The sequence below is a fragment of the Oryctolagus cuniculus genome, chromosome 9, assembly GCF_964237555.1.
Source record: "Oryctolagus cuniculus chromosome 9, mOryCun1.1, whole genome shotgun sequence".
NCBI classification, from domain to species: domain Eukaryota; kingdom Metazoa; phylum Chordata; class Mammalia; order Lagomorpha; family Leporidae; genus Oryctolagus; species Oryctolagus cuniculus.
In genome coordinates, this window is record NC_091440.1 from 39136663 (window position 1) to 39164441 (window position 27779).

The window sequence follows — 27779 nt, forward strand, 5'->3', positions numbered from 1 at the left end:
TTTTTTTTTTTTTTTTTGACAGGCAGAGTGGACAGTGAGAGAGAGAGACAGAGAGAAAGGTCTTACTTTTGCCGTTGGTTCACCCTCCAATGGCCGCCGCACCACGCTGATCCGATGGCAGGAGCCAGGTACTTATCCTGGTCTCCCATGGGGTGCAGGGCCCAAGCACTTGGGCCATCCTGCACTGCACTCCCAGGCCTCAGCAGAGAGCTGGCCTGGAAGAGGGGCAACCGGGACAGAATCTGGCGCCCTGACTGGGACTAGATCCCGGGGTGCTGGTGCCACAAGGCGGAGAATTAGCCTATTGAGCTGTGGCACCGGCTTCCAGCTTCTTTTAGAGTTATAAATACACTTGCACATGATGTGACAGCCTCCTCAAAGAAATAAAATTTTGTGATCACACAACCTGAAAACAATTGACTGGTCTCTCTATAATTTCTCCAAAGGCTATAAAACAAAACAAACAAACAAAAAAACCTACATGTCCTTCACTAGCTAAATGGATAAACACATTGTGGCACATATATACAATGGAATACTATATGGCAGTGTAAAGGAATGAACTTACAGACACGCTGAACAATTCAGATGGATCTCACAGACAGTATACTGTGAGTGAAAGAAGTGAGTCTCAAAAGGTGATGAAGATTTTGATCCCCTTTCTGTGACGTTCTCCAAAAGACAAAACAGGGACCACTTCAATGACTGGCCAGGCTGAAGATGGGGGGAACAGTGTGAACATGAAAGGAGAGCGTGCAGGGATTTTGAGGTGTTAAATCCCTCCCTGTGTTAGGAGCCATAGAGTTGTGCATGCCACCATCAATTTTATTATTATTATTTTTAAAAAGAAAATGAAAAAGTTTTACTAAAGTGATCATCCATGTGCTTCTATTGACTGTTTCACAAGTTGCTAGTTAATGTATTCTTTTTGAGAAATAATTAACATACTGGGATAGCAAAATACACAGTTCTTGATTATAGAGGTCAACAAGATTTGAAATATAACAAATGCGTAACTTTTGGCACGCGATGCTAGATCTGTTTCTTTTGAGAAACACTTATTCATTCTTACACTCTTATTATAAGTGCTATACTAGTACATCTCAGTGATGCCATAATTCATATTTTCTCATTATTATTGTATATTTATTTGTCCCATATGCTTTACCCTTAATTTAAGAGTGAAAGACAATAACTTTATCTCAGCTAATCTGTCTTACTCAATTGAGTGTTTGAAACAGTTTTTTGTTTTTGGGTGCATCCATAAAGCCCTATATTTTCATTCAATAACACAAATATATCCATATTATATCAGCTAATAGAAAATTTAGGAGGTGGCATTAAAACTTAATGAGCTATGTTTAGCAAAGAGCTGAGTTTGTAAAGTCAGTTGTAGTCAAGAATAGTGAGAGATGAGGTAAGCATTGTGGCACAGCCGGTTCAGCTTGGGATAACTGCATCCTTTATCTGAGTTCCACTTTGAGCCCTGGCTGCTCTGCTTCTGATCAGGCTTCCTGCTACTGTGCCCAGGAAGGCAGGAGATGACAGCTCGAGTACTTGGATCCCTGCCACCGATACGGGAGACCCTGATGAAGGTCCAGGCTCCCGGCTTTGGTCTGATCTAGCTCCAGCTGTTGCAGGCATTTGAGGAATGAACTCTCTGTCTCTTTTTATCTCTCACTCTCTCTGTGTGACTCTGCCTTTCAAATGAATAAGGAAATCTTAAAAAAAAGTGAGACAGAAAAAAGTCTCTTATATAAATATATAGCCAGAAGGAAACTTCTCAAACATTGGATTCTGTCTCTCTTTCTCCATATATATAACGTGTGTGTGTGTGTGTGGAAAACAACTTATCTGAGTACATATGTATGTATATAAATATATATGTATGCACATACTTGAGTGTATGCATGTGTATATGTATACATATATAAACTCAAATAAGTTGATAGGACATTATCACTTTTTAGCCAACGCAGTTATATAAATATACGGAAGTTTTACTGTCCGTAACTTGCAGCATGACAATAGCATGAGCAAAACAATCCAGCACAGAAGCCAAGAGCAACAGAAACCGAAGTCAGAGCTTATTTCGGCCAGTCTCAAGTGGGTTTGTAGCCAAGGCAGAAGTCATGAAGTAGCTGAAAGAGAACAGAAATGTCATCTAATAAATTTTATTCAAAGACGATGAGAAGGAAACGGGAACACACAGAAAGAAGCACAGCTGTTTTATAATTCTTTCACATATTAACCCTGAAGAAATGCAGTGACAGGACCAGACCTGCTTTTTAACCAGTCAAGCAAGTAAAAACTATGGTCGATACTGTACAGAGAAAACATAACCCCAGCAATGCTGGCCTTGAGAAAGTGCTCCTCGGATAAGGGGAAGGGCATCTCTTTGATCAATGGCTTAACACTTCCCAGTGTCTAGTACAGCAGTTTCTGAGATTTATTGCTAACCTGAGCGGTTAACCTGTTTGCCTAGTCACTCCTTTGCAGATTCTGAATGGACTGAGACATAACGATTGTCTCAGAAACACCTGCTGGGCATGTGTGAAGGTGTGTACTCTCTTCAGCTCTTGGGAGCATAATATAACATAGGCCTTTTCATTTCCGACTTTTAATTTATTATCCGACTGGTGCATTGTATGTACAGAGATCCAGCAATGTATTGCTCAATCAGAGCCTGTGAGACATGCAGCTTCCCTGCTCTGCCCGCGTTATACGCGGGGGTCCTGGTGGCAGCCATCAGGCGGGTGTGCAGGCTTCTACTGGAATAACACTGAAAGGCGGCCCTCACCTGAGCACTCAGTAAGTAGAGCAAAACCAGTTAGCTCAACTGAATCAATCTCTCCTCTCCTGGTATCAACATAGGTACAATAAGTACTTAACCCAAGTGGCAGTTGTGTGTGTGTGTTTATTTATCTGAAAGTTAGAGAGAGAGAGAAAAAGAGAGGTGGGGGGGATTGAGATTGATTTCCCATCTACTGCTTCACTCCCCAAATGCCTGCAACAGCCAGGGCAGGGCCAGGCTGAAGTTAGGACCTGGAACTCCATCTGGGTCTCCCCCTGCGGGTGGCAGGGTCCCAGTTACTTGAATTTCAATCTGCTGCCTGCCAGGGTCTTTGTTAGCAGGAAGCTGGAATCAGAGTAGGAGCAGTCTGATGTGGGATGTGGGTATCCCAAGCAGTGGCTTAACTGCTGGATCAAATGCCTACCCATAGTGTATATGTAGCCACTGTGTTCTTATTTTAACCCCAGTGCCTTGTCACAAAGGAGTCACTGCCATGGTACTTAAGCAGGCTTCGCTAAGGGACAAGTCTTTATTGTATTCCTGTCCAGAATCCCTTTCATTTTCAGCCATGCTGGTTTTATGGAGCCCATTAATCATCTCCCGGGGACTATCTTGTTTAATTTACCATCCTGATCTTTTATCAGGACTTCCCTCCTAATGGCAGAACAGTTAAAGGCTTTTTGACTGCAAATAACCAAGGTTCAAACTTCAGATTCTCAACTCACTGGCTTTGTACTGCTTAATCTGGGCCTCAGTTTCCTCATATAACGATGGAGATAATACCATCTGCCAGACAGATTTATTACAAGGATTAAATGGGCTGGCATACATGAGCGATTATAACAGATCCTGGTAAAGGGTGGGCACCATGGAAAGATTAGCTATTTATTTACCAAATTGTGAACTCTGGAAAGCCTGTTGATAATGAGAGGTTTGGCTAACATGAGCACGCAGAGGACAATGTAAATGCAAAAAAGTGTGCAGTGGAGCGCTGTGGCCCAAGCTGTCACTCCTGTGGGATTTCTTTTCTGTGCAGAAACTTGTGTGTGCTTGGTGACATGTTTCTGCATCCTCTTACTGCAACATACAAAAGTGACAGCAGACGAGAATTTTATTCAGCTGTGTGCCTTAAGTGCCATGCATAGGGCCAGATATATGATATGGGCTCAATAAATGTTTCTTGAGAAATACTTGCTGACAGCATGGGTAGGATGTTGGCCATGGGAGCAGTTATTCCATTCTTAGGTTTAGTTTTGATTCCTTCCTCTAAGCTGGGAGACACTACGCTTAATAGAAGACATCAAACCAAATGTCTAGGGAACAGTTTTTAGATAGTCTAGGAGAGGCAGGGGCCCACAGGTACAGGGGGATAATTCCAATGAGTTGTCCAAATGAGAATGTCACAAAAAAGCAATCAACACAGGCTTGAGAGGCTGTTGACATTCTGTGTAATTATTGCAAGTGCACCCTGGGCAGTCTCCATTATTGTAAACTGCATTTCTAACACTATGTGGCATTAAATTAAAAAATGAGGGGAGGAGCAGAGAGAGAAAGAGAAAGAAAAAAAAAGAGAAAGAGAGAGAGAGGAAGCAATGAAGTTATAGCTATTAGCAAAGCTGAGTTGGAACGCCTAGAAAATGTCAAGGAGATCTTAATTGTACTTTATATAATGGGTCTCCTAGGCTAATAAGATATGATCTCAAACCATTAGGTATGAGAAGGTAAACATTTTAAGAGCTTTTTTTTTTTTTTTTGCCCAAGGCTCTTCATCTTTATTTGACAACTCTCACTTGGCCTTGAGGTGCAGCACTGCTGTGTTCTGAAACAGCAGATATTGTTTGTGACACAGGCAGCGAGGCCCCACGGCGCAGGAGCATACTTCGAGACAAGGCTTAGGGAACATGGGTGTCTATAAATCTGAATTTGAAGCCTCGCATCACTGCTCCCATCCCCTTCAGCCCTAGCAGAGGGGGTGGGCAGGTTTTCTCGAAACGTCCTTAGCATGTCATGTAAGCATGCACTTCCAAATGCTGGGAAACACAGCACGTGAATCTATTTGACCTTGCCAATGACCGAGATTCATTCCCTCAAGGTCAGAATCTTGCCCGTAGAGAGTCATCTATTCATGCCTTGGTTTTTTTCAATGAGCTTCAGTGCTAAGGCTGTGGATCTTTGAATCCCCGTGGCTGTTGGAGAGTTTAGAGTCCCCCTTTCTCACTGATGAGTGTCTCCAGCACTCAAATGGAGCAGGCAGTGTTACCTTTGCATGACTCCAAAGTCTTACCCTCTATTTCCTTTTTAGGTTGGCCCTTAAGTACGAACTCTAGTTAGACGTGGCCGGTGGCTACAGTTTGTAATTTGGTTCTGTTTGTAAACACAGCTTAGAAATCACTGTTAGGACATGTGGGCTCTGGTTCCTGTTGTCTCAGGCTTGTGTGTTTGCTGGCAAGCTACCTAATACTTTTTTATCCCTTTGTTTCTCTGTTTGTACACCACTGAATGAAATGTGGATAGTGCTTTGGGACACCTGTACAATGGTGTTTGCTTAATCTACAGCAAAGTCGTAATAATACTTTCCTTACTGCTGGTTGGGTAGTATTTGCCAAGGTGCGCTTGTTTCATTAAACACTAGCTTTTCTGGATTAGATGTTACATGAAACAGCCCCCTTTCATCAAATAACCTTATGAAACCCTACCCCCAAATAAAATCAAACAAAGGCCTTTGTTACCGGGCTTCTCAGAGACTTGAATATGCTAATAAGCATTATGAATCTCCTAGATGGGTATGGTATGTGGTGTTTCCCAAACTTATTCAGCCAGAGAATTTGTTTTAAACACTTCTTTTGGGGTCAGAGGGAAGTTTTTTGTGAAATGTTTGGCAGAAGAATAAATGCCATTAATGAATGTTGTTTAAAAATCTTGAAGACAAAACACAGTGCTGAAAAGCAGCTCTGTTCTTTGAATAGTATAATAGAATCTGCCTTAGCTGACTCAACTTGGTTAAGTACTTAACTTACCACCACCCCAGCTTTTGATTACTCTGTAAAACACACTGGCTGAACTGTATTAAAGTGTTGGTTTTTTTGGGTCAAAAAATGATGGATATTGGTGTTTAACACAGTGGTCCTGGTAGATTAAACCCTTGGGACTAGTAGGCTAAATTCTAGTATAAATGCAAACTTCCACGTCTCCTCCTTGAATTAAGTTGATCAGGATGAGTTTCCAAACACTTTATTATGATGTGCTAGTTTTTTATAATTACATTATAATTTAATTAGCTATTATAGAAGCATGAGTAGGACAACTAAGTCGTTGATATTGTGAAAACTTGTCTCAAATGGTTGTCAAGATTCTTTATAGTGAGATTTAGAAACTGCCATTAAATAAGCTGTAAGTGAAATATTCTGAAAATTGGGGGAAATTCTTAAAATTGTAGAAGTCTCCACTCTGTATTGCTAAATGATTTTTTTTAATTTATTTTTTATTTTTTGACAGGCAGAGTGGACAGTGAGAGAGAGAGACAGAGAGAAAGGTCTTCCTTTGCCGTTGGTTCACCCCCCAGTGGCCACCGCGGCCGGCGTGCTGCGGCCGGCGCACTGCGCTGATCCGATGGCAGGAGCCAGGTACTTATCCTGGTCTCCCATGGGGTGCAGGGCCCAAGTACTTGGGCCATCCTCCACTGCACTCCCTGGCCACAGCAGAGAGCTGGCCTGGAAGAGGGGCAACCGGGATAGAATCCGGCACCCTGACCAGGACTAGAACCCGGTGTGCCAGCACCACAAGGTGGAGGATTAGCCTAGTGAGCCGCGGCACCAGCCTATTGCTAAATGATTTTTAATTATAGAATCTGAAATTGCAAATTAAGGGTGATATGTTTTGAGTGTGGTTTATGGAAGAAATGGTCCTTTGTCAAAAGACTGATGAATATAGAAGAATTATATTCAAATATTTCAATAACTGTTAATGACTCTAGCATTGACCCATGAGAACAGATGCTCATCTCATAAGAAAGGATGTTTAAACTTAAACCATTATGTGGCCACATGGTGCATGGCTGCCTAAATATCAGCTCTGCCTAAAAATAGTTCACGTTGAAATACAACATTTTGATACTTTATATTATTTTCAAATGAATCCTTGTTTTAGATAAATGTCTTATTTATCTGATCAAATGCTACTCCCAATTACCTGGGACAAAGGTTTCTCTTGAATTACCATTATCAATGATAACAGGACCCAGTACAACACAGTTGACAAAGTACTTTCCATGTATATTATCCCATCTACTAATCAGGAACTGAAGAAAAATCATGTGTTTCTATAAACAAATGTCCTGGGAGAAACCCTTTTAAGCTGCCTTCAAGCAGGTGGGGTTAGAGAAATCAGAATTTAATTGTATGAATCATTTCCTTATTAGTCAATCACTTGGTAAAAGGAAAAGTTCACAAAGAGGTAGGAAGAAAACAACGATTTGGAACCTGGATTCCAAGTTTGGGCAGACACTCAAAGTATCTGTTGTCACATGTTGTTCCTGACTCCAGGGGAGTACTTGGTTGGGGAAATTGGGGCAATTGTGCTGGGTATGTGACTGCTTTGATGTCTTTTACATTCCGATCATAATTAACCTACAGGGACCGGTAGAGGACTGTCCAGTTATGTGTCTGGACTACTCCCCAGCACTTTAGAAATCAAGAGTAAATCCAGAAACAAAGGAGAAAAATATCAAAACAAACTCTAGTTCTCCAATAACAAAAACATCATCAGGCCTAACCAATACACAGTTTTCAATTAGCTGGAAATAATATAGTTAAAAGTAATTCAAGTGTCTTTGGAGGCAGATAAAAGTGAAGGGTTACAAAATAATGATTTTTGTTAAACAAAAAATTACAGCTATTCCATGGCCTTTTTTTTTTTTTTCTTAAACTTCCCTCCTTTGAAGTGAGTCTTCTCTTCTCAAGGGGTACTAATTATTCACCTGTCCTGGGAGAGAAACTGGGAATGAGAAGTCACCATTGCCTCCTGGTAGGTCTGGTAGGTCTAGTACCTAGCTGTGGGTTGGAGTCACCTGAGGAGACTCAGAAACATACTGAAGCTGGGTGCTGCTCCCGGAGGGGGGGGGACTCAGATCAGAAAAGCTTCCCTCCTGAAATGTTGTCAGTGGCCCAGCTGGGCACCTGTTAGGCTGGAATTCAAGCCAGAATCTGCATTTAAGTAGAATACTACACACACTGAAGGCATGTTAACCTTGGAAAGTCCAGAGAACTATTTCTCCAAGTATTGTTGGACAACATACATTTGTATCACCTAATGGTTTTTGAAATTTTATATATATATATATATATATATATATTTTTAAATAAAGACTGACACAGAGAGAGGGAGATACAGAGAGAGTAATGTATTCCATATACTGGTTCACTCCCCAAATGGCCACAATGGCTGGGGCTGCTCCAGGCCAAAGTCAGAGCCCAGAACTCCATCTGGATGTCTCATGTGGGTGTCAGGGGCCCAAAGACCATCTTCCATTGTCTCCCCAAGCACATTAGCAAGATGCCACCCAGATGGGAGACACAGATTGAGTTCCGGACTCCTGTCTTTGCCCTGACCAACCCTGGTTGTTGCAGGCATCTGGGGAGTGAACCAGCAGATGAACGATCTGTCTCTGTCTCTCTCTTTCAGACAAACAAAAAGCAAATAAGTAAAATTTAAAGCCATGAGTTTAAAACAATTAAATATTCATTCCAAGCAATAAAGTTTGTTGAAAGCATCCTTAAAACCTCTCATAAACATGATTGGCACACTTACCCAGATATTCTTGGTCCTCTTCTTCCACTTGAGCGAGTTCAGGAAGTCTGCTCCGACACAACCACAAGAGGTAGCATAAATCAGAAATAGCCCGGCGAACAGCATTTCTCTGAAGCACAAGTATGGGACAGCATACTGTCGACTTCTCATAGGGCTGTTAAGATTGTCACTTGTTATAGACTGCATCCTTCCAAATTCCTATGTTGAAATCTAACGCCCAGTGCAGTGGTATTAGGAGACAGTGTTTTGGGAAGTGATTAAGTTCTAAGGCCAGAGCCCTCGGGAATGGGACTGGTGTCCTTGTAGAAAAGGGCAGAGAGCTAGCTCAGCCTCTGCCCACAATGTCAGGACACAAGGAGAGCTGGCAGTCTAGCAAAGAGCCTTCCACAGAGCCAGCCATGCTGGCACCCTGCTCTCACACCCCGGAGCCTCCAGCACTGTGAGAAACGAATGTGCATGGTTTAAGCCACCCACTCAATGGCAATTTGTCTTAGACGTGAAAGCTAAGACATTCTCCAGTTGCAGGATAAAAAACAATTCCATTGTCTGGCTTTTATTTATTCTAGCAACTCAGGTGCATAGATAAGGACAAAAGTTCATGGAAAAATAGGATTAAATGATTATGTTTATTTCGGTGCAAAAATTCAAGGCTCATGCAGTTTGTTTCATATTTTACGTTTCCCAGTCTATGTGAAGACTCTCTCATACATAGCTTGCAGCCATAGAGCCAAGCAGGAATTTTGTTACTATATTAGTTTTCTAGACTGCTGTAAAAACTCATCACAAAGTGGGTGGCTTCAAGTATAAGGTTATTGGGCACAGTGGCTTCTGTTACTCTCTGTGAGGCCAGAATCACATATCAGAGTCCTGGTTTGAGTCTCAGCTACTTCACTTCTGATCCAGCTTCCTGCTAATGTGCCTGGGGGAAGGCAACAGAAAATGATCCAAGTACCAGGGTCTCTGCCACCCATGTGGGAGACCTGATGGGATTATGGATTCCTGTCTTCAGCCTGGCCATTGCAGCCATTGGAGAGTGAACCAGCAGAGAGAAAATCTCTCTCTCTCTCTCTCTCTCTCCTGCCTTTCAAATAAATGAATAAATTTTTTTTTAATTATTGTTGCACAGTTCTGGAGAGGAGAAACCTGAAATTGAGCTGTCAGCAGTACTATCCTCTCTCTCTCTCTCTCTCTCTTTCTGAAGGCTGCAGTGAGGCTCCTTTCTTAAGTGTCCAGTGGGTGGCTTTCTTGTCTCGTAGATGCTTCACCACCGTCTCTGCCTCTGTGGTTATCTCCCTGGTTGTCTTCACAGTCTTCCCTCTGTGTGCATCAGTCTCCCTCCACTGTCCTTTTCTCATGAGAACACTGGTTGTGTTAGATTTAGGACCCAATCTACCCCAGCATGATTCCATGTTAGCTAATTACATCTGTAACAACATTATTTCCAAATAATGTCACTTTCTGAAGTTCCAGGAAGACATGGGTTTTGGAAGGACATTATTCAACTCAGCAGTTATTTTATTATTTCATTATTTACTGTTGTTTTCCTCTTTTATTCTTTCCCCATTCTCTTCTGTCCCTACTAATAACAACTTTTAATTATTCTCAACACATGTCCTTCCATTCCAATTTCTTTGTCTTTGTTTAATAGTAATAGATATATGTTCTTAAAAACACAGTGTTGCTGTTTGTATAAATGATATGTTTAAATAGAAATAAATGGAGTTGTGCAATAAACCTTGTTTCTTACAATTATTTCACTCCATGTTTGATTTTGGTGGTCTTCCATGCTTTTAGGTGTCAATTTGCTTAGTTTCTTCTTAATGCTACATATTCTTTAAAAAAAAGATTTATTTATTTATTTATTTGAAAGTCAGAGTTACACAGATAGAGAAGGAGAGGCAGAGAGAGAAAGGTCTTCCATCTGCTGGTTCACTTCCCAACTGGTTGCAACAGCCTGAGCTGTGCCGTTGCAGGAGCCAGGAGCTTCTTCTGGGTCTCCCACATGGGTGCAAGGGTCCAAGGTCTTGGGCCATCTTCTACTTCTTTCCCAGGCCATAGCAGAGACCTGGACTGGAAGTGGAGCAGCCTGAACTCGAACCGGCTCCCATATGGGATGCCGGCACTGTAGGTGGCAGTTTTACCTGCCACACCACAGCGCCAGCCCCTCAATGCTACATATTCTATCAGCAAAGACTTGTATATACATGCATATCCTAGTGATGGATGCTTAGGTTACTCGCGACTGTTTGCTACTACAAGCCACCCTATATTGCAATTATTATTCTCATTTGCAATTCCCGTGAATTTATGTAGACGTCCCTGGGACATGTACCAGAAGTTGACATCTCCAGCTGTATTGGGGTGTTAACATACTTCATCACACTGACAGACAGCTATGCACAAAGGCAGCACCAACCCACAATGTAAGCAGTAATGGTGACTTTCTATTGCCCTACACACTTAGCACATGATGATTGACTTCCACAATTGTGCCCATTTGGGTTTGAAGGGGAGTAGCTTAGAGCTGTTTTAATTTGCAGCTCTCCAGTTACTAGTGAGGTTAATCCATTCAGCATTACTTTTCTCTGAATTGTCCACTTTCATCCTCTTCCCATTTTTCAAATGTTGGATTTCCTCTGTTTCTCTTGCTAGTTTTCAGGAATCCCTCATGATTTCTAGATATGGTTTTTGTTGCAGATATCTCTGGTTCCTTGTTACCTTTGCCTATAGGGTCCTTCACTGAGCAGACATCTTTGATTTTGATGTGATCAATCAATGGCTTCTCTTTTCTGGTTTAGACTTTTGAGATTTTCTTTAAGGATATCCTCCCCATCTCCCACCATGTATACAATGTTCTTATACATTTAATTTTACATTTACACCTCTATATTCATATTACCCTTGATATAAACCATTTAAAACTGTTCAGTGACTTTCATATTGTTCAAAATAGACTTCCACCTTGTTCTGGTAGTATATAGGATTTTTCCTGAATATTACCCCCCACCCTGACCTCCAACCAAATTTTCCAGCCCATCTCCCAAAACTTTCTGTCTCTTCACATCTTCATATGGTGTACTGCTTGCATTTTCCCTGGCCACATAGTTTCCAGCCCCAGGATCATGTGTATGGGTTCCTGTCTTGGCCTAGCACATTCCTCCTTCAGTATCACAGAGCTAATTCTCACTAGTCCTTCAGGGCTAGACTCAGACATTACTTCCTCCTAGGATCCAAAAGACTGGATAAGCTGCTTCTCCATTGGCTACATTCTTAGCCATCTTATATCACATGCATATGTCACATACGTTACACTACAAAACTTCTGCCTAGCTATTTGTCTCTTTCTTCTACTTTATTATGTGCTCTTTGAAGGAATGTACTGGGTCTTACTCAACATTTGGTCCACAGTGCCTAACTCATTGCTTGACACAGTGAAGAAATCAACAAGTAATTAGAAAAAGAACTGAAGAATAATTTTTGTAAGTCAGAAGATTCTGCTACTATTCCATTATGGGCAGAATTGCATTGCCACTTAAGAGTAGCATAGTATTTGCTTGTATATAACTGATGGGTAGGCATCTCCCTACACACTTTTTTTTTAAGATTTATTTTATTTGTATTTGAAAGGCACAATTACAGACAGAGGGGGAGAAACAGAGAGAGAGAGAGAGAGATCTTGCATCTGCTGGTTCACTTCCCAGCTGGTCAACAGACAGAACTGGGTCTGACAAGCCAGGAGCCCGGAGCTTCTTCTGAGTCTCCCATGTGGGTAAAGAGGCCCAAGCAGTTGGGCCATCTTCCTATGCTTTCCCAGGAGCATTAATAGTGATCTGTATGGGAAGTGGAGCAGCTGGGACTTGAACTGGCACCCCTATGGGATGCCCAAGTTGCAGGAGGTAGATTTATCTGCTGTGCCAAGTGCCTGCCCTCTCTTGTCAGCCCCTTCCCGAATATTTTTGATCCACAGTAGGTTTCAGGTTTTGATCCTCTTTTTCAAATATTTTTGATACATAGTAGCTTTAAGATTAATATTTATCTCTGGTCATCTTCCCCGGTGCAATGAAGATAGTATCTTAGAGCTCTAAGGCATTATCTTTTTCTTCCCCTAAGGTCTCCCTGATTCGTAGTGCTTTCCCATTATAAAAAGAACCATACTTTTTCTGCCACGACACAGACAGGATTTTTGCCCTGCTTATGGGAGTTTCTGGCATGAAAGGAATTCTGAGCACTCAGAAGGAGCTGAGATCCCCTAATTTCTCTCTTTCTCCCAACAATGAATGAGAAAAGCAGGACAGAGGTAGAGGAATGCGCAGTCAGCTACCAATGCTTCCACCTCAGGGCCCAAATCTTGCAAGGTTAATCAAAGGCGGCCTCATTGAGAAGGTGAACTTTAAGCAAAGAATTAAAGAGGAGTTCATGAAGCACAAATCTGGAGAAACAAAAACCAGAGGCAGAGGGTACACAGGAGAGAGGTATGTGGTAACTAAACATGCAGTACCCCACAACCAATTGTGATGTATTGGGTTTAGTGTTACAGATAACTGTGTTGGGGTCAGTGCTGTGGCATAGTGGGTAAAGCTGCTGCCTGCAGTGCAGGCATCCCATGTGGGTGCCAGTTCTTTTCCCAGCTGCTCCTCTTCCGACCCAGCTCTCTGCTATGGCCTGGGAAAGCAGTAGAAGATGGCCCAAGTCCTTGGGCACCTGCACCCACGTAGGAGACCTGGAAGAAGCTCCTGGCTCCTGGCTTTGGATTGGTGTAGCTCCGGCTGTTGCGGCCATCTGGGGAGTGAACCAGCAGATGGAAGATCTTTCTCTCTCTCTCTCTCTCTGCCTCTCCTCTCTCTGTAACTCTGACTTTCAAATAAATAAATAAATATTTTTTAAAAAAGAAATAACAATGTAGACAGAGAAGCAAGGCATATGGAAATAGAAATTTGGAAAAATAACAAAGCGTTCTATGGTCTCAGTAGAATTGAATGCTTCAATGAAGAACAATATTCACAATGATACCCAGCTTCAAGGTAAAATGCCTTTTCAGAAAAGACTAGATAAAGTTGCACTGACAAAGAAACGTTGAAATATCAATGGTTATTGGCCTGAATACATATAACATTTATTATATACTTAATTAATTATGTAACACACACATACATATGCACATATATTGTTTTTCATACAAAGGAAATGCTTCCATCTCTCCGGGAGGGCTCCCTATAAATAACGACTCAAGGATCTAGGCTATTCCCATCTCATGACTCTGCCACCTTGACCTGGAGTTTTGACGGTAAGCAGAGCAGAGGGAGGGAGAAAACTCACATTGATCTGTTATCCTTTGCCCAGAAGTGACTGCGTTCTCTCAAGCTTAAGCTCACCGGCCTGACTCCTCACATATCACAACTCAACTGCAAGGGACACTGAGAAATGCAGACTTCAGCCTGCTCAGAAAAAGGAAAAAGCACTTAGACAAACCTAGCGTGGCCTCTGACACAGAAAAGAATACAGCAGACTGCATGTGAGTTTGTGGCACTGCCAGGGAGATTAACCTTGACTTAGGTCCTGAATGGATACTATTTTAACCAGCTTTAAGGAAGGAAATTTTTTTGTTATTGTTTTTCTTTTTAAGAAATATGTTGTAAAAGTAAAGTTACAGTACAATGGATTTTTTTTTCTAAATTTTTCAAGTTTCTCACCCCCGTCTCCTCTCACTATAATGACCATTTGGCCATTCACTGCTGGTTTTTCCTCTTCCCGAAGGTACGGAGCACAAGCTGTACTCATCAACAAATACAACACAACTGATTGAATTAAGGGGTCCAGAAAACTTAAAATCAATCAGTCTCGACCATGGTTAGTTTTGATTAAAGATTGGATGAGAAAAGATATTTCAAAGAGTAGAAAGTTCTACTAATAACTAATGACTTAATGTGCACATGTCTTTCATCTTCCCCTAAAATAGACATAATTAAGTGTTGATGATGTCATCATCTATAATAATACCTCTATTTCCCTTTCAACTTTGCAAAGTGTGCCGCATCTGCCATCTCACCGTATCCACACAGCAACCAGGCGGGTATTGTAAAGCAGACATTATCCCTGGTAAGCAGATGAAGAAATTAGAATCCAGCAATGTTAAATAAGCTCTGAGCTCCTCAACTGCCCTAGTATTGTCACTGGGAACCAGAGCTCCTTTCTTTCTTTCTTTCTTTTCTTTTTTTTTTTTTTTTTTTTTTTGACAGGCAGAGTGGACAGTGAGAGAGAGAGACAGAGAGAAAGGTCTTCCTTTTGCCGTTGGTTCACCCTCCAATGGCCGCCACGGCCGGCGCGCTGCAGCCGCCTCACTGCGCTGATCCAATGGCAGGAGCCAAGTGCTTCTCCTGGTCTCCCATGCGGTGCAGGACCCAAGCACTTGGGCCATCCTCCACTGCACTCCCTGGCCACAGCAGAGAGCTGGCCTGGAAGAGGGGCAACCGGGACAGAATCCGGCGCCCCGACCAGGACTAGAACCGGGTGTGCTGGAGCCGCAAGGCGGAGGATTAGCCTAGTGAGCTGTGGCGCCGGCCCCAGATTGCCTTTCAATCCTACGCTTTTCCTCTGCTGGAATACAGACATGCTCTACCAATGGGGAGAATTTTTAGAAGCGAGGTAACAAAATCTTCTTAACTTCAAAAAATTATTTTTTTGTTTGTTTGTTTAAAAGAAAGGAAAAGAGGGAGAAAGAGAAAGAGAGCGAGCGAGCTTGCTCCCAACCACTGATTGAATCCCCAGATGCCCATAATGAAAGGGGCTGGGCTGAGAGCTGGAACTCTATCCAGGTCTCCACATGGGTGAGAGGAACCCCCCCTTACAGGGGCCAGTGGAGCCATTCTCTAACTACATAAGCATTTGCAGTTCATACGGTACCTATTTCACTCTCATCTTTGTGTGTCTGTGTTTTTATAACATTTTATTTTTTGAGATTTATTTATTTATTTGAAAGTCAGAGTTACAGAGAAAGAGAAGGAGAGGCAGAGAGAGAGAGAGAGAGAAAGAGAGAGAGAGAGGTCTTCCATCTGCTGGTTCAATCCCCAATTGGCTGCAATAGCCTGAGTTGCGCCTATCTGAAGCCAGGAGCCAGCAGCTTCTTCTAGGTCTCCCACGTGGGTGCAGGGGCCCAAGGACTTGGGCCATCTTCCACTGCTTTCCCAGGCCACAGCAGAGAGCTGGATTGGAAGAGGAGCAGTCAGGTTTTGAACTGGCGCCCATAAGGGATGCCAGCACTGCACGCAGTGGTTTTACCTGCTACACCACAACGCCGGCCCCTCAACATTTTCAAATTGTGAAAATCATTGAGGAGTCACTGTGCACTTGCTCCCCATGTAGGAACTCTGTCCTTAATGTGTTGTACATGAGAATTAATGGTAAAACTAGTCTTCAAACAGTACTTTACACTTTGTGTGTCTGTGTGGGTGCAAACTGTTTAAATCTTTACTTAGTATAGAGTTGATCTTTTGTATATAAAGATAATTAAAAATGAATCTTAATGAAGAATGGGATAAGAGAGGGAGTAGGAGGTGGGATGGTTTGGGGTGGGAGGGTGGATATGGGGGAAAGAACTACTATAATCCGAAAGTTGTACTTGTGAAGTTTATATTTCTTAAATAAAAGTTTCTATTAAAAATCATTGTCACCTATAGGTTATTCAAAACTAGACTGTAGGCAGACTCTCAAGCCAGTTTGCCAGTCCTGACAGAGGACACTTTGTCTGCAGGGACCACACCTCTGACTCCATGACAACATAAACTTTTTCCCACTGTTGGCCTCAGTTTATCTGTTTGGCAATTTTCGTTAATGTCACAAATTACCCACTTTTTGGCATGCCATATTTCACGTCTGAATTTCTTGCCCTACCAAGGGCTGTGCAGTCTCACCCTTCTGGTGCGTTTCTGGATTTGCGACTTTGTTTTGTGAAATATTTTTGAGCCCCTCCCTGAAGCAGGAGTGGGGAGTGGGGCATGAGGTTCCCCTTCCTCTCCAGAGAGCTGAACTTCTGCTGACCATTGGCTGACCTTGGGCCTCTGCACAGAGTCCCTCCCACCTCCTTCACGCACCCTCTAGCCCATGTCTTGTGAAAGCTGGTGAGAATGGAGGTGGGGGTATCCAGAAGGTCAGTCAAAGCCATTGACTGTAACACAGGTCATGGTCAAAGGCCAATGGGCCTCCCCTAGCCACAGTGATTCTTTCCTTAGGGAGCCCAGCAGTATCAGTGGCAGAAGCAGGGACAAGTGCAGGGGCAGTGGGGGCAAACAGTGCTGGAACATTAGAGGTCCAGGTCACTCGCTTCAGTGCTCTGCAATTGGACTCACTTTTGATCACTTTTGCCTAGTGATTGTTTTGTTTTTAAAGATTTGTTTTGATTTGATTTGTTTTAGAATATGTTTTGTTTTAAAAGTTCTATTTATTTGAAAGAATTAGAGAAAGAGAAAGAAAGAGAGAGACAGAGAATCTTCTGTGTCGCTCCCCCTCTTCGTGGAGGAACGACACAGGACCCTGCGTTGTTCTTTCATCTGCTCGGCCCTCCCCGGGTTTGCTGCTGGTTCTTCCCGGGTTGGCTACCGACCCTTCCACCTCCGTGGAAGGGCGGTTCCCCCTGCTACTTTCCCCACTTCCGCGGGGGAGCGGCACACCGCCGGCCGGCTCTCTCGGGGGCTGCTCAGATGTTCCTCAGGTGTTCCTCTTAGATGTTCCCGATGCATGTTGTCTCTCTCCTCCTTTATAGTCCTCTCCCACCAATCCCAACTCTGCTACCCACATGCCGAGTATGCTGCTCTCCTCCAATCAGGAGCAGGATCAGCTCCTGCAGGTCATCACTCAAGCTGGCGAGAGGCAGCTGCGTAGAAGCTGTTTACTCCTCTCCCAGCGCCATATTGTGGGAGAGCAGATGCATAGAATAAGTCTTAATTCCAGTAACAGTCTAGTCCGAGTTGCTCCCCACACTTCTGTCCATTGGTTCACTCCCCAGATGGCCAAAATGACCTGGATAGCGCCCAAGCTGAAGTCAGGATCCAGCAGCTTCCTCCAGGTCTTCCATCTGGCTGCAGGGGGCCAAGCACCTGGGCCATGTTCTGCTGCTTTCCCAGGCACATCAACAGGGAGCCTGGTCAGAAGTGGAGCAACCAGGACTCGAATTGGAGCTCATATGGGATGGCAGCACTGTAGATGGCAGCTTAACCCACTGTGTCACAGCACCGGCCCTGTTGTTTATTCAACAGATATTTTCAGTGTGTTGTAAGTCAGGCATTGTATAGGTTGCTGAGCAATGAAGAGAACTGGTACAAGGTTGCTCCTTAAGGAGCACACATCTTTGAAGGAACTGCGGATATACATGGGCTATAAAATAAAGGAAGAGAAAGTGCAGATGTAGAGCTTTGCATAGAATGCCACTGGAGCAGGAAAGGGAATTCTGATTTTCTGGGGGAAGTGGGTGAATAAGAAAGAAGTCAGAAGAAAGTGAGGGAAGTAGAAGAGAAAGGGAGAAAAATCATCGAGAGGGAGAGAGAGAGGACAATAGGTGCTCAGAGGTGTGCTAGAAAGTGATGTGAGGTGAGAACTATCCGGAGCATGCGAATTGCTCCATGGAGTATGTGCTCTTGGGAGGAGGGGTGAGTGACAGGGTTACAAAGGTGGGAATGTTCCAGAATGCACTCCCTGCCAAGAGGGAACATCTGTCCATTAATCTTGAAGGCAACAGTGAGCAATCATGGCAGGGTAGAGGCACCACAGGCTTGTGCTTCTGAAAAATCTCTTAGGCTGTGATATGGAAGTTGGACTGAAGAAGGCTATGACTGAAGCAGGTTAGTACAGTCATCAGTCCAGGGTAAATACTGGAGCTATGGCCATAACAAAGGGAGATGATTAGGAAGCGATGGGACTTGATGACTTAGTATGAAACTGAAATAGAGAAAATCCAGAATAATCTCCAGGTTAACGGCTTGGAAGTTGGGAAACAAGGTTGTAATCTAACATGACTATAATGCTGAGAGATGAGTAAAGAGGAAATTAGAGCCAGATGATTCATTACCTTTTAGACATACTGGGTTTGAAAATCTTCTGGAATGTCCCAGTGAGGACATTGAGTATACAGTTGGAAAAACTGGTTTGAGGTGCAAGAACAAAGATTTGGAGATACTGGAGAAATATTGGGGAAGTATCTGTTGACTGAGGTAATAGGTTTGCGTGTGACAGTCCAGATTTGAGAAATAAACAAGCACCAGAACTCTGGACTTTTTAAAGTGCAAGCAAAGGAGCCTGCAATAGCACAAGACATCAGGAAGGAATGATCAAAGAAATGGGAACAGAATTAGAAATGCGTGCCATTACAGAATGCAGGAGTGGAAAGAGTTTGAATCTGGTGGGATAAGGATGAAAAAACTCTTATCTAATGTACAAAATAGAATATAATTTATTAAAAACAATTCAATTAAGTGGTAGAAAGGCAGAGTTACAGTGACAGAGGGAGAGAGAGAGAGAGAGAGAGAGACACCTTTCATTTGCTGGTTCACTCCCTAAGTGGCTGCAACAGCTAGGGCTTGGCTGGATCAAAACCAGGAGCACAGAAGTCCACCCAGGTTTCCCACGTGAGTGGCATGGTCCCAAGTACTTAGGCCATCTTGCACTGCTTTCCCAGGCACATTAGCAGGGACCTGGACCAGAAGTGGAGCAGCCCGGACTTCAACGAGTGCTCATATAGGATGAGTTTAGAGTGATTAGAACAGTAATAATTAAAGGCAATAATGTAAATTCTGAATGCGACATCTGTAAAACACTTTATGAACTGTAAAATGTGATGCAGATATACAAAAGATTTTTCTCAATTGTAATCTCAGGGGTAACCTCTGGACTTGAACCTAGCCTTTGAGATAATTAATCCATATATAGTATTTTCAGCTTCCATGTTTCAATGATAATAGAAGCATAGATCATAGAATAGGTTTATAATACAAACTAGTCCAACCACTATCATCAGCACAAATCCCCTTTACAATTCAATCAATCATTTATAGGAAAGCTCTATCTATGAAAGACTCCTTTGTGTTTATTAGTCACTTTAATAATTAAAAATTTTTAAGATTTTCTATTCTTATGCTCTGTGACCTCCTCTCAGCCCTGGACAGTTCATAGACTTTCCTGTCTTGCCAAAAAGGCAGATCTCAGCATTTGGTCTCTGTCACCAGTCACTCTGATCTCAGATCTTCCCCAGACCTCTGGCCTGGAGCATGAGGACCAAAAACCCATATCCTCCATTCTCCTTTACTCACTATTTTCAAAGGTTACTGCAGGTTTGTGTTGCTAGGATTTGAGGGAGAATATCAGATAATCAAGAGTCTTGGGGGGTCCCAAGATGGCAGTATAGCAACAGGACAATCCGAGTCATGTGGGGAAAATCAAGAGTTAAAAAAGAGAGAAGATACATGCTGGAGATAGAGCCGTGGGAAATTCACAACGGGAAGCCCAGGAGACCAACAGAGACTGGGAAGATCCATTTGCTAAGAGAGCAAATAAGAAAAGGATGTTGCAGAAGCATGGTGGAGGCATGGACCTGGGAGGCTGGCACCAGCCCCCAACAGATTAGGTTAAATTGCAGGTCCATGGAGCTGCAAATAGCAGCAGGAGGAGAAGCTTGGTGAACTGCTTTTGAAGTCCTACATGGGGGGGGGGGTATAGAAAAGCAAACAGAGAGGTTGGTCACCCCCTTGCCCATCTCTGTCCCCCCTCTCCTCTCCCTACTCACACCTGAAGCCAACTGAGAGAAGCCATCTTGTTTGTTTACATTTTTGATTGTAATCAGGAGCAGTGGACTGCCTCCTTTGCCTCCCATGTGTAAGCCCATCAATTGTGGAGGCTACCTCACCACACCCCCCTACCCAGGAAGTGAGGAACACAAAGATCTCTACAATGAGAATTACAAAACATTAAAGAAAGAAATAGAGGATTTAAAAAATGGAAAAATCTTCTATGTTCATGGATTGGAATAATCAATATTATCAAAATGTCCACTCTTCTGAAAGCAATTTACAGATTCAATGCAATACCAATCAAAATAACAAAGACGTTCTTCTGATCTAAAAAAAATGATGCTGAAATTCATTTGGACCTTGGCCAGTGCCGTGGCTCAATAGGCTGATCCTCCGCCTTGCGGCGCCGGCACACCGGGTTCTAGTCCCGGTCAGGGTGCCAGCTTCTGTCCTGGTTGCCCCTCTTCCAGTCCAGCTCTCTGCTGTGGCTCGGGAGTGCAGTGGAGGATGGCCCAAGTCCTTGGGCCCTGCACCCCATGGGAGACCAGGAGAAGCACCTGGCTCCTGGCTTTGGATCAGCGCGGTGTGCCGGCCGCAGTGCGCTGGCCGCAGCGGCCATTGGAGAGTGGACAAATGGTAAAGGAAGACCTTTCTCTCTGTCTCCCTCTCTCACTGTCTACTCTGCCTGTCAAAAAAAAACAAAGAAGAAGAAAAGAAAAAGAAAAGAAAAGAAAAGAAAAGAAAAGAAAAGAAAAGAAAAGAAAAGAAAAGAAAAGAAAGAAAGAAATTAATTCATTTGGACCTCGAATAGCTAAAGCAATCTTATACAACAAAAACAAAACTGGAGGCACCACAGTATGAGATTTCAAGACATACTTCAAGGCAGTTATAAGCAAAACAGCCTGTTACTGGTACATAAACAGAAGGCTAGACCAATGAAACAAGATAGAAATACCAGAAATCAATCCAAGCATCTACAGCCAACTTATATTCGACAAAGGAGCTAAAACCAACTCCTGGAGCAAGAACAGTCTCTTCAACAAGTGGTTCTGGGAAAACTGGATTTCCAGATGCAGAAGTATGAAGCAGGACCTCTACCTTACACCTTATGCAATATCCATTCAAAATGGATTGAAGACCTAAATCTATGACCTGATACCATCAAATTATTAGAGAGCATTGGGGAAACCCTGCAAGACATTGACACAGGCAGAGTTCTTGGAAAAGACTCCAGAAGCAAAGGCAATAAAAGCCAAAATTAACAAATAAGATTACATCAAATTGAGAAGCTTCTGTACTGCAAAAGAAACGGCCAGGAAAGTGAAGAGGCAACCAACAGAATGGGAGAAATTATTTGCAAACAATGTAACTGATAAAGGATTAATAACCAAATATAAAGAGATCAATAAACTCCACAACAACAAAACAAACAACCCAGTTAAGAGATGGGGCAAAGCACTTAAACAGACATTTTTCAGAAGAGGAAATCCAAATGGCCAATAGACGCATGAAAAAATGTTCAGGATCACTAGTTGTCAGGGAAACGCAAATCAAAACCACAATGAGGTTTCACCTCATCCCTGTTAGAATGGCTTTCAGAAATCAATAAACAAAAATGCTGGTGAGGCTGTGGAGATAAAGGTATCCTAATCCATTGTTGGTGGGAAAGTAAACTGGTAATACCACTGTGGAAGACAGTTTGAAGATACCTTAGAAATCTGACTAATAGTCCTACCATACGACACAGCCATCCCACTTCTGGGGATTTACCCAAGGGAAATGAAATCAGTAAATAAAATTGTTATCTGCACCTCTGTGTTTATTGCAGCTCTATTCACAATAGCTAAGACATGGAATCAGCTTAAATACCTGCCAGCTGAAGACTGGATAAAGAAATTATGGGATAAGTACTTTATGGGATACTACACAGTGGTAAAAGAAAATGAAATCTGGTTATTTACAAAAAATTGGAGGAATCTGGTATTTTTCATTTTAAATCATCATTGTTGGCCGGTGCCGCAGCTCAATAGGCTAATCCTCCAGCTAGCAGCGCCGGCACACCAGGTTCTAGTCCCGGTCAGGGCACCGGATTCTGTCCCGGTTGCCCCTCTTCCAGGCCAACTCTGCTGTGGCCCGGGAAGGCAGTGGAGGATGGCCCAAGTGCTTGGGCCCTGCACCTGCATGGGAAACCAGGAGAAGCACCTGGCTCCTGCTTTCGGATAGGCACGGTGCGCTGGTCACAGCACGCCAGCCATGGTGGCCATTGGAGGGTGAACCAACGGCAAAAGGAAGACCTTTCTCTCTGTCTCTCTCTCTCACTATCCACTCTGCCTGTCAAAAAAAAAATAATCATTATTGTTAGCAAAACCCACAATTCACTATTTTTGAATTATAAAAAAGTGTATCATGCAAAATCTCCTTCCTAGTTTTCATTCTCCCAGCATTTGGTGCTCCTATCTGAGGGTAATTTTTATTTCTTATAGATGCTTCCAGAAATATTCTATGCATGTCCATGTATGTCCTTTCTCCTCTTCCCTCTTTTTTAAAATCTGAATTGTAACATCCTATCAGTTCCTTTCTATATCATTATCTTTTCTTCTTCTTTGGTGGATTTTCCTTTGCTCACTGAATCTTCTCTGATTTAAGTTCAGAAGTTTCTTTTTCCTCCATTTTTACTCTGTCTTTAAACAGTCGACATGACACACCTGACTGCACAGTATGGTGACAAGTTACTTTCTTCTCTAATCTTCAGTGGAAGAAGGGAACTCAACACCTTTGTCAACAAGAAACATTTGATTCTTGAATACCAAATGCAAGATCTAGTTTTATGTGGAGGCAGTATCTTGGTCTGTTTTCCATTGTTGTAATGACACCTGAGGTGGAATAATTACCAAGAAAAGAGGTTTATTTTGGTTTGTGTCTATGGAAATGCAAAAGCATAGTACTGGCATCTGCATGGTTTCTGGTAAGGGCATTGTGCTGCTTCAGTGCATGGGGGAAAGTGGAAGGGCAAGCAAGTATGTGTGGAAGAAAAGAAAGCAGGCTGAGCTCCTGTAGTGGCTAATTCATTCCTGTGAGCAAGACATTCACCCAACTATGAGGGCTGTGCACCCATGAGCCAAAATCTCCCACTGGACTCCCCACTCAACCCTCAATCCTGCATTGAGGAATTAAAATTCTAAAATAGGATCTTGGGGGCACATATACAAATCAATATCAAATATTCAATACAAATATCAAAGGTGACATTTCAATGTTTCATGACAGACATCATGGTATAATGGAGAAGTTATGCTTTGGAGTCAGCCCGAATTACAGACTTTAAACTGCTTGGCATTGCCCAGGTTCATAAACCTCACTGGGTGTTCATTTCCGGATTTGAAAAATGGAACAAACAAGTCACTACCTGAAGGGTTATATTACATAATGTATCCAAGGTATCTCATAGATCATACATGCCTCGTAAATATTGATTCTCCTTGTTCTAATACTATTTCACATGTCTTATTTAGTACTTTTTGCTTTTAAAAAGTGCTTTTCTTTGAGAAATTTTCAAATCATAATAAACACATATTTCTTCTGTATCTAGGTTACAAGGCTGAGCTAGATGGTAAAAAGACAAAAAGGGAAAGAGAGACACCTCTTTCTACAAGGAGCTTACAATCTAATTGGAGAGGAAGAACATATCCAAAAAACAGCAAAGGGCACAACATGACCATGCTTATGCTAGGAATGAAACTATTTTGTGATAAAAATAGAAAGAAAAAACTCTCACCTGAAGGAACTGAGGTAAAACCATGATAAATACTTATTAAAATATCTAGAGTTATTATTTCAGAATGACTAGTATAATCTTTAGAAAAGGTAATAAATAGCAAATAAAAATAATAGAGAAGAATTTATACATATTTTATTTTATCCTTCTTAACTGAGAACTTGTCATTTTAGAATAAAATTAATTTCCTTTCAAAACAAGCCTAAGCCATTCCATTTCATTAGTATATATCATGTATGCTATACTAGGCATCATATTTACACAGAGACTGTAAGAAAGCTACTAAAGACACAGCTTAAATTTGAAGACTTCTTTCCCTCCCATTTGAATTCAATGGAGTAAATACAATATACATTTGGACTAACAGCCAATGAAAACTCATTTCTTGATGACACAGCTCCATTTCTATAAACTCTTTCTGATGATTGAAGTTATTTGTCCAGGTCCTTTGGAAGAACTAGCTCATGACTAAGACAGTACTTACTAAAACAAGAACCAAATAAACCTGCCTTGATCACATTCATGAGGTAATTCAATTGAACTGTACTCCATGAAACCGCACACACAATAGCCCAAATCTCTGAACGGAGCGGAGTAATCAGGGTGGAGAATTTATTGTGGGGGCGATTAAGAATTGCATCAGAGAAATAATGATCCATCCTTTAATTACTGTCCTTTGTAGTGAGCTTAGATCCATATCAACTGTTTGTTTTATTCAAGCTCTTTTATTTTTCCTTTTTAAAGAAGACATTGCGTGACTGTGCAAGTACAAGAACTCTGAGAAACTCAGCAGCACTTGGCAGGGTGGGTAGGATGCCTGATAGAAGTGACAGACATTTGGTCCCTGCAATGAAAGCCTTAGGCTGTGGAACACCTAGCAGCCATCCAGGGTAAGAGTCGGAACAGGATCATCTTGTGTCTAATTGTCACTGAAGTATGTGAGCAGTTAACGACAAATATGTGAAAATGGAAAAGTTTGTGATTCTGTATGGGTTGGTGTTTTTTGTCACATTTTCTGAGTATCCCCTTGAATGCGGTTACCCAGTGAAGAAGCTTATTATTATTAGTTGCCACATCTAATCCTTCCTTGGGGTCTCGATGCTAGCACCAAGCCCCATTACTATCACTGTTTTATTTGTTTGTTTGTTTGTTTGTTTGCCAAGGAAACGAATATTAGTTTTTTAAAAACAAAGGGCTCTTCAGAAACAAGCTCCAAGTTCCCATCAAGGCCACACTGGAAAGAACACAGGCAGGTGACAGACAGCCTGCTGTGCGGGTGGCCTGCTTTGAGGACACAGCTTGTGATCTGGGAGGAACCTAGCACCTGGTTCCCAAAACAGGTGCCAGAAACAAACAGTACACTCACCTTTGAGGTGCGGCATCATACCAAGGTGAGTGCTTCAATAAATTAGATTCCTTTGAATGGGAACATTTACACATGATGGGCAGATAATTCAGAAATGGTCTAAGTGTTCATGCTCAGACTATAATGGACAGCTTCCTTCTTGGGATGAGAGAGCATGTCACAGACCTTCCTCAAGAGGTTTTCTCTCTGTGCTGAGAGAGTTACTCTGTCACGCACTGTGGTGAGGTAGATTTGAAAAGAGTTAATGCTGCCATGTTGCTGTGTCAACTTATTTCACCTCGTCCCAGTTAAGAGTGAATTTACAGCCGGCGCCGTGGCTCAATAGGCTAATCCTCCGCCTTGTGGCGCCGGCACACCAGGTTCTAGTCCTGGTTGGGGCACTGGATTCTGTCCCGGTTGCACCTCTTCCAGGCCAGCTCTCTGCTGTGGCCAGGGAGTGCAGTGGAGGATGGCCCAAGTGCTTGGGCCCTGCACCCGCATGGGAGACCAGGAGAAGCACCTGGCTCCTGGCTTCAGATCAGTGCGGTGCGCCGGCCTTGGTGGCCATTGGAGGGTGAACCAATGGCAAAGGAAGACCTTTCTCTCTGTCTCTCTCTCACTGTCCACTCTGCCTGTCAAAAAAGAAAAAAAAGTAAAAAAAAAAAAGAAGAGCAAATTTACACAGGGTGTTTTTCTGTGGCTTTGGGGTCTGACATTTTTTAATCCATTTGAGATTGTGCAGTGAAGAATTAAGAACACAGACCCTGGGGCCATTTTAGATTTGAGTCTTGGCTTTGCCACTTACTGGCTGTGGGATTTAACTGCTCTATGCTTCAGTTTACATCTCAGCCCCTCTCATTATGTTGTTTGGAGAATAAGACAATAAGCACTTCAGAAAAATGGTCAAATAGCAACTGGCACATAGTGCATTGTCAAAAAGAGTACATAATATTATTGGTATGTTATACCTACTATAAAATCATGTTTCATTTAAATGTTTAAGGAATCAAGAAGTTTATAAGTGATCAGCACTTAACTGGAAAATTATTTTTGTCAAAATCCTTGTAAAGATCACTACACTGCTGGCATAAATGTATTCACAACATTTCGTAACACTAGTAGAGTGAAAATAATGTAACTTGTGATGATAACCTTGCAAAGTCAATGACATATTCTGAACACAATTGATCATTACAAAGAATTGAAGAAAGCAAGAGAATTGGAATCAACATACAATGATGCAAGTAATCTGCTTGAAGATTTATTTCGGTTGTAATGTTTATCTTACATAAGTGCCCCCTTTAGCTGGGGCTAAACGAGGCTGAATCCAGGAGCCTAGAACTCCATCTGGGTCTCCCACATAGGTGGTGGGAGCCCAAGGACTTGGTTCATCTTCTGCTGCTTTCTCAGGCACATTAGCAGGGAGCTGGATCAGAACTGGAGCAGCTGGAACTCGAAGCAGTGCCTGTGTGTAATGCCGGCATTGCAGGTGGTGGTTTAACCCACTGTGCACAAAGCAGGCCTCCATATCACTTCTTGAGTCAGTGACTTGATAGTTTTTAATAGTTTTACAAAATTGACCACCATTATTTCTGCCCAATCTCTCTTTCTCTCATTCTTGTAGTAGTCCAAATAACATACAGTTTAGATCTTTTAGCTATGTACATGATGCCTTTTAAATTTGTTGCTATCCTCTTTCTCTCTCTGTGTGTGTGTGTGTGTGTGTGTGTGTGTCAATTGGGACATTTTTCTCTTCACTAATCTTTTAACATGTAATGGTTATCTGTGCTTAATGTTATCTTAAAAATATATTTTAAGTTTCTTATTAAATTTGTTGTATTTTTAAATTCCAGAAATCCTACTTTTAAAAAAAATTACTTTTTACTCCCTCTGCTGGAATTTCCACTCAGTCACCAATTATGTTTTTTTTTTTTTTAAAAAAAAGATTATTTATTTGAAAGTCAGAGTTACACAGAGAGAGAAGAAGAGGCAGAGAGAAAGAGAGAGAGGTCTTCCACCTGCTGGTTCACTCCATAGATGGCCACAATGGCCAGAACTGCGCTGATTCGAAGCCAGGAACCAGGAGCTTCTTCCAGGTCTCCCATATGGGTGCAGGGGCCCAAGCACTTGGGCCATCTTCTACTGCTTTCCCAGGCAATAGCCGAGAGCTGGATCGCAAGTGGAGCAGTTGGGACTCAAACTGGCACCCATATGGGATGCTGGCACTGCAGGCTGGAGCTTTACCTACTACACCACATCACCGGCCCCTGTCACCAATTATCTTTAACA

At 42.4% G+C, this 27779-nt stretch overlaps 1 long non-coding RNA gene across 1 annotated transcript; it reads left to right on the forward strand.

Annotated features, from left to right (window-relative positions):
- LOC138843773 (uncharacterized) lies at positions 1-25812 on the forward strand. The gene is made up of 3 exons (XR_011378755.1): positions 1-2811; positions 23960-24159; positions 24890-25812. It is a non-coding gene; the product is annotated as an uncharacterized lncRNA (long non-coding RNA).
- The last annotated feature ends 1967 nt before the right edge of the window (positions 25813-27779 follow it).